This window comes from Cibotium barometz, chromosome 58, assembly GCF_041138505.1.
Source record: "Cibotium barometz isolate CiBa-2024 chromosome 58, ASM4113850v1, whole genome shotgun sequence".
Taxonomy (NCBI): Eukaryota; Viridiplantae; Streptophyta; class Polypodiopsida; order Cyatheales; family Cibotiaceae; genus Cibotium; species Cibotium barometz.
In genome coordinates this window covers 24,923,773-24,940,401 of record NC_141103.1, presented here as the reverse complement: position 1 = coordinate 24,940,401, position 16,629 = coordinate 24,923,773, and positions in this window count along the sequence as shown.

Sequence of the window (16,629 nt, the reverse complement as noted above, 5' to 3'; positions counted from 1 at the left end):
CATTTTTGGATACCAAAAATATCTCATATTTTTAATATTGCTCATAGTTTTTTACTAATAAACCTTGTACATTTTCAACTCTTCATCTTATGTGAGCATTTACTCATTTTTAGATACCCAAAATATCTCATATTTTTTATATTACTCATAGTTTCTTACTAATAAACCTTGTACATAGTCAACTCTTCATCTTATGTGAGCATTTACTCATTTTTGGGTATCTTCTTTTACAAAATTGGATTTATCTCCTCCTTACACATGGATTGATGCTATTGGCCCATAGGAACCTTAATTGGACCATAATCCAAAAATTTCTGAAAATCTAGACCCTTAGGCTAAGGTCCTTTATACCCATTTCCAATTAATTGCAATTGCACATTGGAAAGTTCTTTTTAAATTTCTGTTTCAGGGGAACTTATTTTAATAAGATGAGATAATTTTCTATCCAAAAATATTAAAAATCTGAATATTCTCTCTCTAGAATATTTTCTCTCTCCAGGTAGAGACAAGATCTCTTATATTTCAGAAAAGGGGGTTGATTACAGGGGAAGATGCTGGACATTTTGAGAGGCTGGGGAGAAATCTTACATTCACTCCCACTTGAAAAACACGAGATGTCCTCATCTCGCAAACTTGGGATAATTTCGCAAGATGCACGAACATGAGACTTAGAGAAAAATTTAATTAAGATTAACCACCAATTAAAAAAAGTCTCAAAGAGAGTAAGGGTCAAGACAAGAACAAGATTTAAACTTTATTCATTCTTGGAACATATACAGTAAAGATAGAAGAACTCTTTACACTTCCATAAGCCCGTCCATCATATGATCACAAAAGCAGCACTCACAAGCTGCGCACGTATAAGGTAACTCATCTATGGGAATAATTATGTTGGTTATTGCCGCACCTACCTCAGTGGTATGAGGTGATCTAACAAAAGGACCTCTGAGAGGCAAGCCAAAAACGGGGTAACTTAGGCATATCTTCTGATGAGGAAGAAAACACGCCAGTAAGAAGACCCGCTCAGAAAACCCAAGATGCCTTGATCTCATGACGCAGTAGTATCGGGGACCCAAACCCAAAGCTTCAATAACCATGGCCAAGCGGACATTGTTACGAAAGTGCTGCTGACCCCAGGGTGTTACCCTAGTTATGTCTTGATAGGTCTGCCATTTGGTCTGAGCTACACAAGTTCCTAGGTGAGGAAAAAGTGAGCACTCATACAGTTCTATAAAATCCTTCTTCACAGACTCGCTTGCATCTTGAAGGTGAGAAATCATCATGGATAAAACTAATTCCTGTTGCCAAGCCATGAAGGAGATTAAGAAAGAAAGGAGATCGATGGAAGTAAGATTACTGTGAGCGATAAGTAGAAGTTACGACTTATATAAAGGAAGGAGCTAGCGTAACCTAGAAGCCAACGGTATCTTGCCACTGAAGTTTTATCGTCTTTCCATGATTTGGGTTTGGCACATATTTCTATAGAAGGCATTAAGAACTTTGAGATGAGGAGATAAAAGAAGTTCGTAGGCTAAGTTACTTTCTTTGGTCCACAATATCTGGGGGAAAACTACTTATACTCCCCAAGAGATAAAGAACTTCTCGTGGGCCGTACTCGAATGAAGACCAAAACCTTGGTATCCAAAACACCGATTTTTACTTCTAAACTCATTGTTCTAAATCCTTAAAACAGGAGGGACTCCTGAGAAGTATTCTAGGGAAAGGGTCTTTCTTTTTTTTAAAACAGAATTTTTCTTTTCTTTTAGAGAGGGAATAATTATAAGATTAGAAAGGGAGATTCTTACTCCTGTATGCCTCGAAGGCTGGGGAGGAATCTTACATTCTACCCCACTTAAAAAGTGCGAGATGTCCTCATCTCGCAAAGTAGAGGACAACTCTTTCTCTTAGATCCAATTTATTGAGGGGTTCCTTATATTCTGGTCAACCCAACAGAATACGAGGATAATTATCCCTTAAATAGAACTCATCATTGAATAAGAATTCTTTCAATCATATCATTCATATCTTTAACACGATAATGGTCCATTAGACCGAAAAATTTCTTGATGAACATTTCCCCACGGAAATTTCAGACAAGTTGCAACTTTATCAGTTAGGTCTCCACGACCTTAATCACAAGATGGTCAAAATGCTTGAATCCCAGCATTCTTGACATAAAACAGTCATTTACAAACAACATTTACACACAGTTTACAATACAGTTTCTATATTAACTCTCATTTTTCCACATTATCCCTCATCAATCCACATTACTTATTTCATATTCCATTTATATGTATACTCATCCCATCACATCATTTTCCATCTCATCACTTCAGATTCCTTCACATCACATATCTTATATTCACATCCATACATATATCCACATCCACATCCACATTCACATCCATACATCCACATCTACATCCATACATCTATTTTCACATCCACATCTACATGCACATTCATGCATCCTCGTCCATACATCCACATCTACATGCACATTCACATCCATACATCCACATCTATATGCGTACATTCACATCTACATGTATACATCCACAACCACATTTATACATCTACATCTACATCCATATATCCACATCTCCATGCATGCATGCACATCCACATCCACATTCACATCCATACATCTACATCTACATGCATACATCCACCTCCACATTCACATCCACATCTATATATCTACATCTACATGCATACATCCACCTCCACATTCACATCCACATCTATACATCTACATCTACATGCATACATCTACATCTACATGCATACATCCACATCTCCATGCATACATCCACATCCACATTCACATTCACATCCATATATCTACATCTACATGTATACATCCACATCTCCATGCATACATCCACATCCACATTCACATTCACATCCATATATCTACATCTACATGCATACATCCACATCTATATGCATACATCCACATCCACATTCACATTCACCTCCATACATCTACATCTACATGCATACATCCACCTCCACATTCACATCCACATCTATACATCTACATCTACATGCATACATCCACCTCCACATCTATACATCTACATCTACATGCATACATCCACATCCACATTCACATTCACATCCATACATCTACATCTCCATGCATACATCCACATCCACATTCACATTCACATCCATACATCTACATCTACATGCATACATCCACCTCCACATTCACATCCATATCTATCCATCTACATCTACATGCATACATCCACATCTCCATGCACATTCATACATCCACATCTACATGCATACATCTATACATACACATCCACATTCACATCCATACATCCATACAACCACATTCACATCCACATTCACATCCATACATCCACATCCACTCATCCCATACTCAATCTTATCACATCTCATATAACTCTTAACCCATCCTATCACATCTCAATATCAATTTGTAGAATACAAGAGAATTCTTATATTTGTTGATATAAGATTTCCTTACGCATGCATAAATTCTATTTTTAGGAGAATAACACTTTCGAAATAGAATCAATCTTCTATACATCTTTCTATGCATAGATCCAATTTAGTAGGAATTACACTTTTAGAATAAAAGAATTTCTCTTATGCATCTTATTTATGCAAAAATTCCATTTATGATGAAAATCACACTCTTAATATAAAAATTATATCCTTTAAGCATATGTTTATGCATACAATTCTTTTATGATAAAAATCATTCTTTTAACATAAAATTTTTATCCTTTATGCATATGTTTATGCATACAATTCATTTATGATGAAAAATCATTCTTTTAATAAAAGAATTTCTCTTATGCATCTTAATTATGCATAACATAAAAATCAAATTCTCCATGATTACAATAAGATTCTTTTAATTAATCTAGGATGATAATTCCTAAAATATGGTAGGAAATTCTTTTTTCATGCTTTGAATGAAATTATTTTATGAGTAATTTTTATAAGAATTTTGCCATAGCTCCGCTACTATGACTGATAAATCTCAATTATTTTAAAAGATAAAGCTTATCATTAAGGGAATGATTAGAATTGGATCATTAACCCATAATGGATTGAATCATCAATATTCATAAACTAAAAGCATAGGGAAAGCCATTAATTTGGTCTTAAGCATAGATTAATCTTGGATTAAGAAAAAGCTTTATGAAAAGCTTCATTTGGATTGAGAATAGGTCATGGGTATGACCATTTCTTTAGTGAGAGAGAGATATTACATAAAAACCATTAGAATTAAGCATAAATGTAAATTTATGTAATTCTTTTCTATCATTCATTAATTACTTCAATAGCATTCAAAAACCATTCCAATTAAGCTTCTCAAGCTTGAGAGGGGTTGAGAAGAGAGAAACATTGAGAGATTATAGAAAAGCTCAAAAATCACCACTTACCTTACAAATTGCTTAATTCTTTGTTCACAGTAGAGGCCCCCAACCAATCAATTGGTTTAGTATGTTGATGGAGCCACCAATGGAGATTGAAGAAAGAGGGAAGCTCCAATTTCTTACAAATTGGAGAGAATTTTAGAGAATAGTAAATATTAGCATTATTTCAGCATAGTTCTAGAATAGTAAAATTCTCCTCTTTTATTTCAAAGGATTCATGTTCTATTTATAGGAGAGGGAGACTCTAACCAAAGCTAACTGATTTCTAGAATTTTCCAATTTCAGTTTGGTTGAATTTGGACTAGATTTGGACCTAGTTTGGTTCCTTTTTGATTCGGTTTGGTTCCTTTTTGATTTGGTTTGGTTCAAGAGAGAGGAGATAAAAATATCACATTATTTTTGAGTTTAAAACTCATTCAAGCATGTGAAATATGCACCTCCTTAATGGACTCCCCTTCCTTACATATGTGTCAAAATGGAATCATTATACCCAAAATATCTCATATTTTTAATATTGCTCATAGTTTTTTACTAATAAACCTTGTACATTTTAAACTCTTCATCTTATGTGAGCGTTTACTCATTTTTGGATACCCAAAATATCTCATATTTTTAATATTGCTCATAGTTTTTTACTAATAAACCTTGTACACTTTCAACTCTTCATCTTATGTGAGCATTTACTCATTTTTGGATACCCAAAATATCTCATATTTTTGATATTACTCATAGTTTCTTACTAATAAACCTTGTACATAGTCAACTCTTCATCTTATGTGAGCATTTACTCATTTTTGGGTATCTTCTTTTACAAAATTGGATTTATCTCCTCCCTACACATGGATTGATGCTATTGGCCCATAGGAACGTTAATTGGACCATAATCTAAAAATTTCTGAAAATCTAGACCCTTAGGCTAAGGTCCTATATACCCATTTCCAATTAATTGCAATTGCACATTGGAAAATTCTTTTTGAATTTTTGTTTCAGGGGAACTTATTTTAATAAGATGAGATAATTTTCTATCCAAAAATATTAAGAATCTGAATATTCTCTCTCTAGAATATTTTCTCTCTCTATGCCAAAACAGGTAGAGACAAGATCTCTTATATTTCAGAAAAGGGGGTTGATTACAGGGGAAGATGCTGGACATTTTGAGAGGCTGGGGAGGAATCTTACATTCACTCCCACTTGAAAAACACGAGATGTCCTCATCTCGCAAACTTGGGATAATTTCGCAAGATGCACGAACATGAGACTTAGAGAAAAATTTAATTAAGATTATTAAAAAAAGTCTCAAAGAGAGTAAGGGTCAAGACAAGAACAAGATTTAAACTTTATTCATTCTTGGAACATATACAGTAAAGATAGAAGAACTCTTTACACTTCCATAAGCCCGTCCATCATATGATCACAAAAGCAGCACTCACAAGCTGCGCACGTATAAGGTAACTCATCTATGGGAATAATTCTGTTGGTTATTGCCGCACCTACCTTAGATGTATGAGGTGATCTAGCAAAAGGACCTCGGAGAGGCAAGCCAAAGACGGGGTAAAGGCATATCTTCTGATGAGGAAGAAAACACGCCAGTAAGAAGACCTGCTCAGAAAACCCAAGATGCCTTGATCTCATGACGCAGTAGTATCGGGGACCCAAACCCAAAGCTTCAATAACCATGGCCAAGCAGACATTGTTATGAAAGTGCTGGTGACCCCAGGGTGTTACCCTAGTTATGTCTTGATAGGTCTGCCATTTGGTCTGAGCTACAGAAGTTCCAAGGTGAGGAAAAAGTGAGCGCTCATACAGTTCTATAAAATCCTTCTTCACAGACTCGCTTGCGTCTTGAAGGTGAGAAATCATCATGGATAAAACTAATTCCTGTTGCCAAGCCATGAAGGAGATTAAGAAAGAAAGGAGATCGATGGAAGTAAGATTACTGTGAGCGATAATATAAGTAAAAGTTACGACTTATATAAAGGAAGGAGCTAGCGTAACCTAGAAGCCAACGGTATCTTGCCACTGAAGTTTTATCGTCTTTCCATGATTTGGGTTTGGTACATATTTCTATAGAAGGCATTAAGAACTTTGAGATGAGGAGATAAAAGAAGTTCGTAGGCTAAGTTACTTACTTTCTTTGGTCCACAATATTTGGGGGAAAACTACTTATACTCCCCAAGAGATAAAGAACTTCTTTTGGGCCGTACTCGAATGAAGACCAAAACCTTGGTATCCAAAACACCGATTTTTACTTCTGAACTCATTGTTCTGAATCCTTAAAACAGGTGGGACTCCTGAGAAATATTCTAGGGAAAGGGTCTTCCTTTTTTTTAAAACAGAAATTTTCTTTTATTTTAGAGAGAGAATAATTATAAGATCAGAAAGGGAGATTCTTACTCCTGTATACCTCGAAGGCTGGGGAGGAATCTTACATTCTACCCCACTTAAAAAGTGCGAGATGTCCTCATCTCGCAAAGTAGAGGACAACTCTTTTTCTTAGATCCAATTTATTCTGGGGTTCCTTATATTCTGGTCAACCCAACAGAATACGGGGATAATTATCCCTTAAATAGAACTCATCATTAAATAACAATTCTTTCAATCATATCATTCATATCTTTAACACGATAATGGTCCATTAGACCGAAAAATTTCTTGATGAACATTCCCCCACGGAAATTTCAGACAAGTTGCAACTTTATCAGTTAGGTCTCCACGACCTTAATCACAAGATGGTCAAAATGCTTGAATCCCAGCATTCTTGACATAAAACAGTCATTTACAAACAGCATTTACACACAGTTTACAATACAATTTAACAGCATTTACAAATAGCATTTACAAACAGTTTACAATACAGTTTCTATATTAACTCTCATTTTTCCACATTATCCCTCATCAATCCACATTACTTATTCCATATTCCATTTATATGTATACTCATCCCATCACATCATATTCCATCTCATCACTTCAGATTCCTTCACATCACATATCATATATTCACATCCATACATATATCCACATCCACATCCACATTCACATCCATACATCCACATCTACATCCATACATCTATTTTCACATCCAAATCTACATACACATTCATGCATCCTCGTCCATACATCCACATCTACATGCACATTCACATCCATACATCCACATCTATATGCGTACATTCACATCTACAGGTATACATCCACAACCACATTCATACATCTACATCTACATGCATATATCCACATCTCCACGCATGCATCCACATCCACATCCACATTCATATCCATACATCTACATCTACATGCATACATCCACCTCCACATTCACATCCACATCTATACATCTACATCTACATGCATACATCCACCTCCACATTCACATCCACATCTATACATCGACATCTACATGCATACATCCACATCTCCATGCATACATCCACATCCACATTCACATTCACATCCATACATCTACATCTACATGTATACATCCACATCTCCATGCATACATCCACATCCACATTCACATTCACATCCATATATCTACATCTACATGTATACATCCACATCTCTATGCATACATCCACATCCACATTCACATTCACCTCCATACATCTACATCTACATGCATACATCCACATCTCTATGCATACATCCACATCCACATTCACATTCACCTCCATACATCTACATCTACATGCAGACATCCACCTCCACATTCACATCCACATCTATACATCTACATCTACATGCATACATCCACCTCCACATTCACATCCACATCTATACATCTACATCTACATGCATACATCCACATCTCCATGCATACATCCACATCCACATTCACATTCACATCCATACATCTACATCTCCATGCATACATCCACATCCACATTCACATTCACATCCATACATCTACATCTACATGCATACATCCACCTCCACATTCAGATCCACATCTATACATCTACATCTACATGCATACATCCACATCTCCATGCACATTCATACATCCACATCTACATGCATACATCTATACATACACATCCACATTCACATCCATACATCCATACATCCACATCCACTCATCCCATACTCAATCTTATCACATCTCATATAACTCTTAACCCATCCTATCACATCTCAATATCTATTTATAGAATACAAGAGAATTCTTATATTTGTTGATATAAGATTTCTTTACGCATGCATAAATTCTATTTTTAGGAGAATAACACTTTCGAATTAAAATCAATCTTCTATGCATCTTCCTATGCATAAATCCAATTTAGTAGGAATTACATTTTAGAATAAAAGAATTTCTCTTATGCATCTTATTTATGCAAAAATTCCATTTATGATGAAAATCACATTCTTAATATATAAAAATTATATCCTTTAAGCATATGTTTATGCATACAATTCTTTTATGATAAAAATCATTCTTTTAATATAAAATTTTTATCCTTTATGCATATGTTTATGCATACAATTCATTTATGATGAAAAATCATTCTTTTAATAAAAGAATTTCTCTTATGCATCTTAATTATGCATAACATAAAAATCAAATTCTCCATGATTACAATAAAATTCTTTTAATTAATCTAGGATGATAATTCCTAGAATATGGTAGGAAATCCTCTTTTCATGCTTTGAATGAAATTATTTTATGAGTAGTTTTTATAAGAATTTTGCCATAGCTCCGCTACTATGACTGATAAATCTCAATTATTTTAAAAGATAAAGCTTATCATTAAGGGAATGATTAGAATTGGATCATTAACCCATAATGGATTGAATCATCAATATTCATAAACTAAAAGCATAGGGAAAGCCATTAATTTGGTCTTAAGCATAGATTAATCTTGGATTAAGGAAAAGCTTTATGAAAAGCTTCATTTGGATTGAGAATAGGTCATGGGTATGACCATTTCTTTAGTGAGAGAGCGATATTACATAAAAACCATTAGAATTAAGCATAAATGTAAATTTATGTAATTCTTTTCTATCATCCATTAATTACTTCAATAGCATTCAAAAACCATTCCAATTAAGCTTCTCAAGCTTGAGAGGGGTTGAGAAGAGAGAAACATTGAGAGATTATAGAAAAGCTCAAAATTCACCACTTACCTTATAAATTGCTTGATTCTTTGTTCACAGTAGAGGCCCCCAACCAATCAATTGGTTTAGTATGTTGATGGAGCCACCAATGGAGATTGAAGAAAGAGGGAAGCTCCAATTTCTTACAAATTGGAGAGAATTTTAGAGAATAGTAAATATTAGCATTATTTCAGCATAGTTCTAGAATAGTAAAATTCTCCTCTTTTTTTTCAAAGGATTCATGTTCTATTTATAGGAGAGGGAGACTCTAACCAAAGCTAACTGATTTCTAGAATTTTCCAATTTCAGTTTGGTTGAATTTGGACTAGATTTGGACCTAGTTTGGTTCCTTTTTGATTCGGTTTGGCTCCTTTTTGATTTGGTTTGGTTCAAGAGAGAGGAGATAAAAATATCACATTATTTTTGAGTTTAAAACTCATTCAAGCATGTGAAATATGCACCTCCTTTAATGGACTCCCCTTCCTTACATATGTGTCAAAATGGAATCATTATACCTAAAATATCTCATATTTTTAATATTGCTCATAGTTTTTTACTAATAAACCTTGTACATTTTCAACTCTTCATCTTATGTGAGCATTTACTCATTTTTGGATACCCAAAATATCTCATATTTTTTATATTACTCATAGTTTTTTACTAATAAACCTTGTACATTTTCAACTCTTCATCTTATGTGAGCATTTACTCATTTTTGGATACCCAAAATATCTCATATTTTTGATATTACTCATAGTTTCTTACTAATAAACCTTGTACATAGTCAACTCTTCATCTTATGTGAGCATTTACTCATTTTTGGGTATCTTCTTTTACAAAATTGGATTTATCTCCTCCCTACACATGGATTGATGCTATTGGCCCATAGGAACCTTAATTGGACCATAATCCAAAAATTTCTGAAAATCTAGACCCTTAGGCTAAGGTCTTTAATACCCATTTCCAATTAATTGCAATTGCACATTGGAAAGTTCTTTTTGAATTTCTGTTTCTATCCAAAAATATTAAAAATCTGAATATTCTCTCTCTAGAATATTTTCTCTCTCTATGCCAAAACAGGTAGAGACAAGATCTCTTATATTTCAGAAAAGGGGGTTGATTACAGGGGAAGATGCTGGACATTTTGAGAGGCTGGGGAGGAATCTTACATTCACTCCCACTTGAAAAACGCGAGATGTCCTCATCTCGCAAACTTGGGATAATTTCGCAAGATGTACGAACATGAGACTTAGAGAAAAATTTAATTAAGATTAACCTCCAATTAAAAAAAGTCTCAAAGAGAGTAAGGGTCAAGACAAGAACAAGATTTAAATTTTATTCATTCTTGGAACATATACAGTAAAGATAGAAGAACTCTTTACACTTCCATAAGCCCGTCCATCATATGATCACAAAAGCAGCACTCACAAGCTGCGCACGTATAAGGTAACTCATCTATGGGAATAATTCTGTTGGTTATTGCCGCACCTACCTCAGTGGTATGAGGTGATCTAACAAAAGGACCTCTGAGAGGCAAGCCAAAAACGGGGTAAAGGCATATCTTCTGATGAGGAAGAAAACACGCCAGTAAGAAGACCCGCTCAGAAAACCCAAGATGCCTTGATCTCATGACGCAGTAGTATCGGGGACCCAAACCCAAAGCTTCAATAACCATGGCCAAGCGGACATTGTTACGAAAGTGCTGCTGACCCCAGGGTGTTACCCTAGTTATGTCTTGATAGGTTTGCCATTTGGTCTGAGCTACACAAGTTCCTAGGTGAGGAAAAAGTGAGCGCTCATACAGTTCTATAAAATCCTTCTTCACAGACTCGCTTGCGTCTTGAAGGTGAGAAATCATCATGGATAAAACTAATTCCTGTTGCCGAGCCATGAAGGAGATTAAGAAAGAAAGGAGATCGATGGAAGTAAGATTACAGTGAGCGATAAGTAAAAGTTACGACTTATATAAAGGAAGGAGCTAGCGTAACCTAGAAGCCAACGGTATCTTGCCACTGAAGTTTTGTCGTCTTTCCATGATTTGGGTTTGGCACATATTTCTATAGAAGGCATTAAGAACTTTGAGATGAGGAGATAAAAGAAGTTCGTAGGCTAAGTTACTTACTTTCTTTGGTCCACAATATCTGGGGAAAAACTACTTATACTCCCCAAGAGATAAAGAACTTCTTTTGGGCCGTACTCGAATGAAGACCAAAACCTTGGTATCCAAAACACCGATTTTTACTTCTGAAATCATTGTTCTGAATCCTTAAAACAGGTGGGACTCCTGAGAAGTATTCTAGGGAAAGGGTCTTCCTTTTTTTTTAAAACAGAATTTTTCTTTTATTTTAGAGAGGGAATAATTATAAGATCAGAAAGGGAGATTCTTACTCCTGTATACCTCGAAGGCTGGGGAGGAATCTTACATTCTACCCCACTTAAAAAGTGCAAGATGTCCTCATCTCACAAAGTAGAGGACAACTCTTTTTCTTAGATCCAATTTATTTTGGGGTTCCTTATATTCTGGTCAACCCAACAGAATACGGGGATAATTATCCCTTAAATAGAACTCATCATTAAATAACAATTCTTTCAATCATATCATTCATATCTTTAACACGATAATGGTCCATTAGACCGAAAAATTTCTTGATGAACATTCCCCCACCACGGAAATTTAAGACAAGTTGCAACTTTATCAGTTAGGTCTCCACGACCTTAATCACAAGATGGTCAAAATGCTTGAATCCCAGCATTCTTGGCATAAAACAGTCATTTACAAACAGCATTTACAAACAGTTTACAATACAGTTTCTATATTAACTCTCATTTTTCCACAGTATCCCTCATCAATCCACATTACTTATTCCATATTCCATTTATATGTATACTCATCCCATCACATCATTTTCCATCTCATCACTTCAGATTCCTTCACATCACATATCATATATTCACATCCATACATATATCCACATCCACATCCACATTCACATCCATACATCCACATCTACATCCATACATCTATTTTCACATCCACATCTACATGCACTTTCATGCATCCTCGTCCATACATCCACATCTACATGCTCATTCACATCCATACATCCACATCTATATGCGTACATTCACATCTACATGTATACATCCACAACCACATTCATACATCTACATCTACATGCATATATCCACATCTCCATGCATGCATCCACATCCACATCCACATTCACATCCATACATCTACATCTACATGCATACATCCACATCTATACATCTACATCTACATGCATACATCCACCTCCACATTCACATCCACATCTATACATCTACATCTACATGCATACATCCACATCTCCATGCATACATCCACATCCACATTCACATTCACATCTATACATCCACATTTACATGTATACATCCACATCTCCATGCATACATCCACATCCACATTCACATTCACATCCATATATCTACATCTACATGCATACATCCACATCTCTATGCATACATCCACATCCACATTCACATTCACCTCCATACATCTACATCTACATGCATACATCCACCTCCACATTCACATCCACATCTATACATCTACATCTACATGCATACATGCACCTCCACATTCACATCCACATCTATACATCTACATCTACATGCATACATCCACATCCACATTCACATTCACATCCATACATCTACATCTCCATGCATACATCCACATCCACATTCAAATTCACATCCATACATCTACATCTACATGCATACATCCACCTCCACATTCACATCCATATCTATACATCTACATCTACATGCATACATCCACATCTCCATGCACATTCATACATCCACATCTACATGCATACATCTATACATACACATCCACATTTACATCCATACATCCATACATCCACATTCACATCCACATTCACATTCACATCCATACATCCACATCCACTCATCCCATACTCAATCTTATCACATCTCATATAACTCTTAACCCATCCTATCACATCTCAATATCTATTTATAGAATACACGAGAATTCTTATATTTGTTGATAGAAGATTTCTTTACGCATGCATAAATTCTATTTTTAGGAGAATAACACTTTCGAAATAAAATAAATCTTTTATGCATCTTCCTATGTATAAATCCAATTTAGTAGGAATTACACTTTTAGAATAAAAGAATTTCTCTTATGCATCTTATTTATGCAAAAATTCCATTTATGATGAAAATCACACTCTTAATATAAAAACTATATCCTTTAAGCATATGTTTATGCATACAATTCTTTTATGATAAAAATCATTCTTTTAATATAAAATTTTTATCCTTTATGCATATTTTTATGCATACAATTCATTTATGATGAAAAATCATTCTTTTAATAAAAGAATTTCTCTTATGCATCTTAATTATGCATAACATAAAAATCAAATTCTCCATGATTACAATAAAATTCTTTTAATTAATCTAGGATGATAATTCCTAGAATATGGTAGGAAATCCCTCTCAGGCTTGGAACTAGCAAAGGCTCCTGAGGCACCAAGCTCGAGGGGAGTTGAAAAAGAAGTGGGTAGTAGCAGTAGAGGTGGTGCTAGGAAGAACTGAAGAGCTACACAAGGAGAATGGAGAGCTACATCAGAAAGTGGAGGCATGGAAAAGGAAATTTGCTATCCTGAAAGGAGACGGAAAGAAGCTTGCTATCCTGAAAGGAGAGGGAAAGAAGCTTGCAAAATTGAAACAGACAGAAAAGGAAAGGAGATTGTGCTATGGGTTGGCTTTGGACTGGACCTTATCTTGGCAAATGAACTAAAGGAACATGCATGCGCGGCCATGAAGAAGTTTGAAGAGAAAGAAGACAATGAAGAAACTCTATGTGTCTAGATAGAGTAACTAGGAGTGCTCATCAAAGAATATAAGGAACAGAAAAATCAGGATAACCAGACCATTAAATCATAAAAGAAAGAGGTAGAGGTAGCCACACCTACAAGGGTGACCATCAAATCATAAAAGAAAGAGGTAGAGGTAGCCGCACCTACAAGGGAAAATGAGGAAAGATGGGTGTCAATGAACTAAATGTAGCATTGATGATTACAAATGCTAACATCAGGAAAAAACCCCAACAAATGGATGCCATGAAAAAGGCCCATGCTGAGGAATTGTAATCCAAAGATAAGATGGTTCAAGACTTCCAAGGCTGGGGAAGAAGGCAAGGGAGGATGTTCAATGTATGTTGTAGGAGAAGTTAGGTTAGAAAAACCTGAGTGCCTAGAAAGAGATGGCTCTCAAATGCATGCAGCAAACAACAGTGGTGGACTCTACACAGTAGAGGTGGGCACCATGAGTCATTCCAATTGGGAAGATATAGCCAAATTGGCATGAATGAGTTGGAAGTATCTAAAGTGGTAGGACAAAGCTGAAGCCCCTCCCCCTAGGAGCAGCAGTAGGACAAGGCTCAAGCTATCACTAGAGTAGAATGCAAGGCCAGATATAGAGGCTAGAGTTGTGCGAGGAAGAAGGGGGATGTTATGACTCACAGATCCGGGTGAGGAGGCAACGACTCATTCAAAGAGTGTAAGATTCCTCCCCCACCCCCTTTTTGATGTCTAGTATCTTTCCCTGTAATCAATCCCTCTTCAGAAATGTAAAGACCTTGTTTCTATCTGTTTTAGCCTAGAGAGAGAAAAATATTCTAGAGAGAGAATATTCAGATTTTGAATATTTTTGGATAGAAAAATATCTCTTCTAATTCAGATGAGTTCCCCTGAAACAGAAATTCAAAAAGAATTTTCCAATGTGCAATTGGAATTAATTGAAAATAGCTATAAAGAACCTTAGCCTAAGGGTCTAGATTTTCAGAAATCTTTAGACTATGGTCTAATTAAGGTTCCTATGCACCAATAGCATCAATCCATGTGTAGGGAGGAGATAAATCCAACTTGTAAAAAGAAAATACCCAAAAATGAGTAAATGCTCACATGAGGTGAAGAGTTGAAAATGTACAAGGTTTATTAGTAAAAAAACTATGAGCAATATTAAAAGTATGACATATGTAAGGAAGAGGAGTTCTTTAAAGGAGGTGCATATTTCACATAAGATGAAGAGTTGAAAATGTACAAGGTTTATTAGTAAAAAATTATGAGCAATATTAAAAGTATGACATATGTAAGGAAGAGGAGTTCTTTAAAGGAGGTGCATATTTCACATAAGATGAAGAGTTGAAAATGTACAAGGTTTATTAATAAAAAATTATGAGCAATATTAAAAGTATGACATATGTAAGGAAGGGGAGTTCTTTAAAGGAGGTGCATATTTCACATAAGATGAAGAGTTGAAAATGTACAAGGTTTATTAGTTAAAAACTATGAGCAATATTAAAAATATGACATATGTAAGGAAGGGGAGTTCTTTAAAGGAGGTGCATATTTCACATGCTTGAATGAGTTTTAAACTCATAAAAATTGAGATATTTCATCTCTCCTCTCTCCTCATTCAAGTCTAGTTCCAAAAAGTTAGCTTAACTGACCTAAAAATGGTCAAATATTGACCAAACTGATTTAGAAAATTCTAGAATCAGTTTGTTTGGTTAGGAGCTCAATTTTTCCTATAAATAGAAGCCTCACCCTTGTTGAAAAATATATAGTGTTTATGCATCGTTACTCTACTCCACCTAAGCCAAGAACTGTGAATTCATTTAATAATTCACTAGTTTTTGGAGCTTCCCTCTTTCTTCAATCCCCATTAGTGGCTCCATCAACATACTTAACCAATTGATTGGTTGGGGGCCTCTACCGTGAACAAAGAATCAAGCAAGTTGTAAGGTAATTAGTGAATATTCATCTTTCTATAATTTCTCAATGTTTCTCTCTTCTCAACCCCTCTCAAGCTTGAGAAGTTTAATTGGCATGGTTTTTTTTAAATGCTATTGAAGTTTGAATAGTAGTAAAGAGCTACATAATTTAATAAATGCTATTGAAGTTAATTTTCATTTATGTTTAAATTCTAATGATTCTTATGTAAATTCTCTCTCTCACTCAAGAAATGGTCATACTCATGACCCATTCTCAATCCAAATCAAGCTTTTCATAAAGCTTTTCCT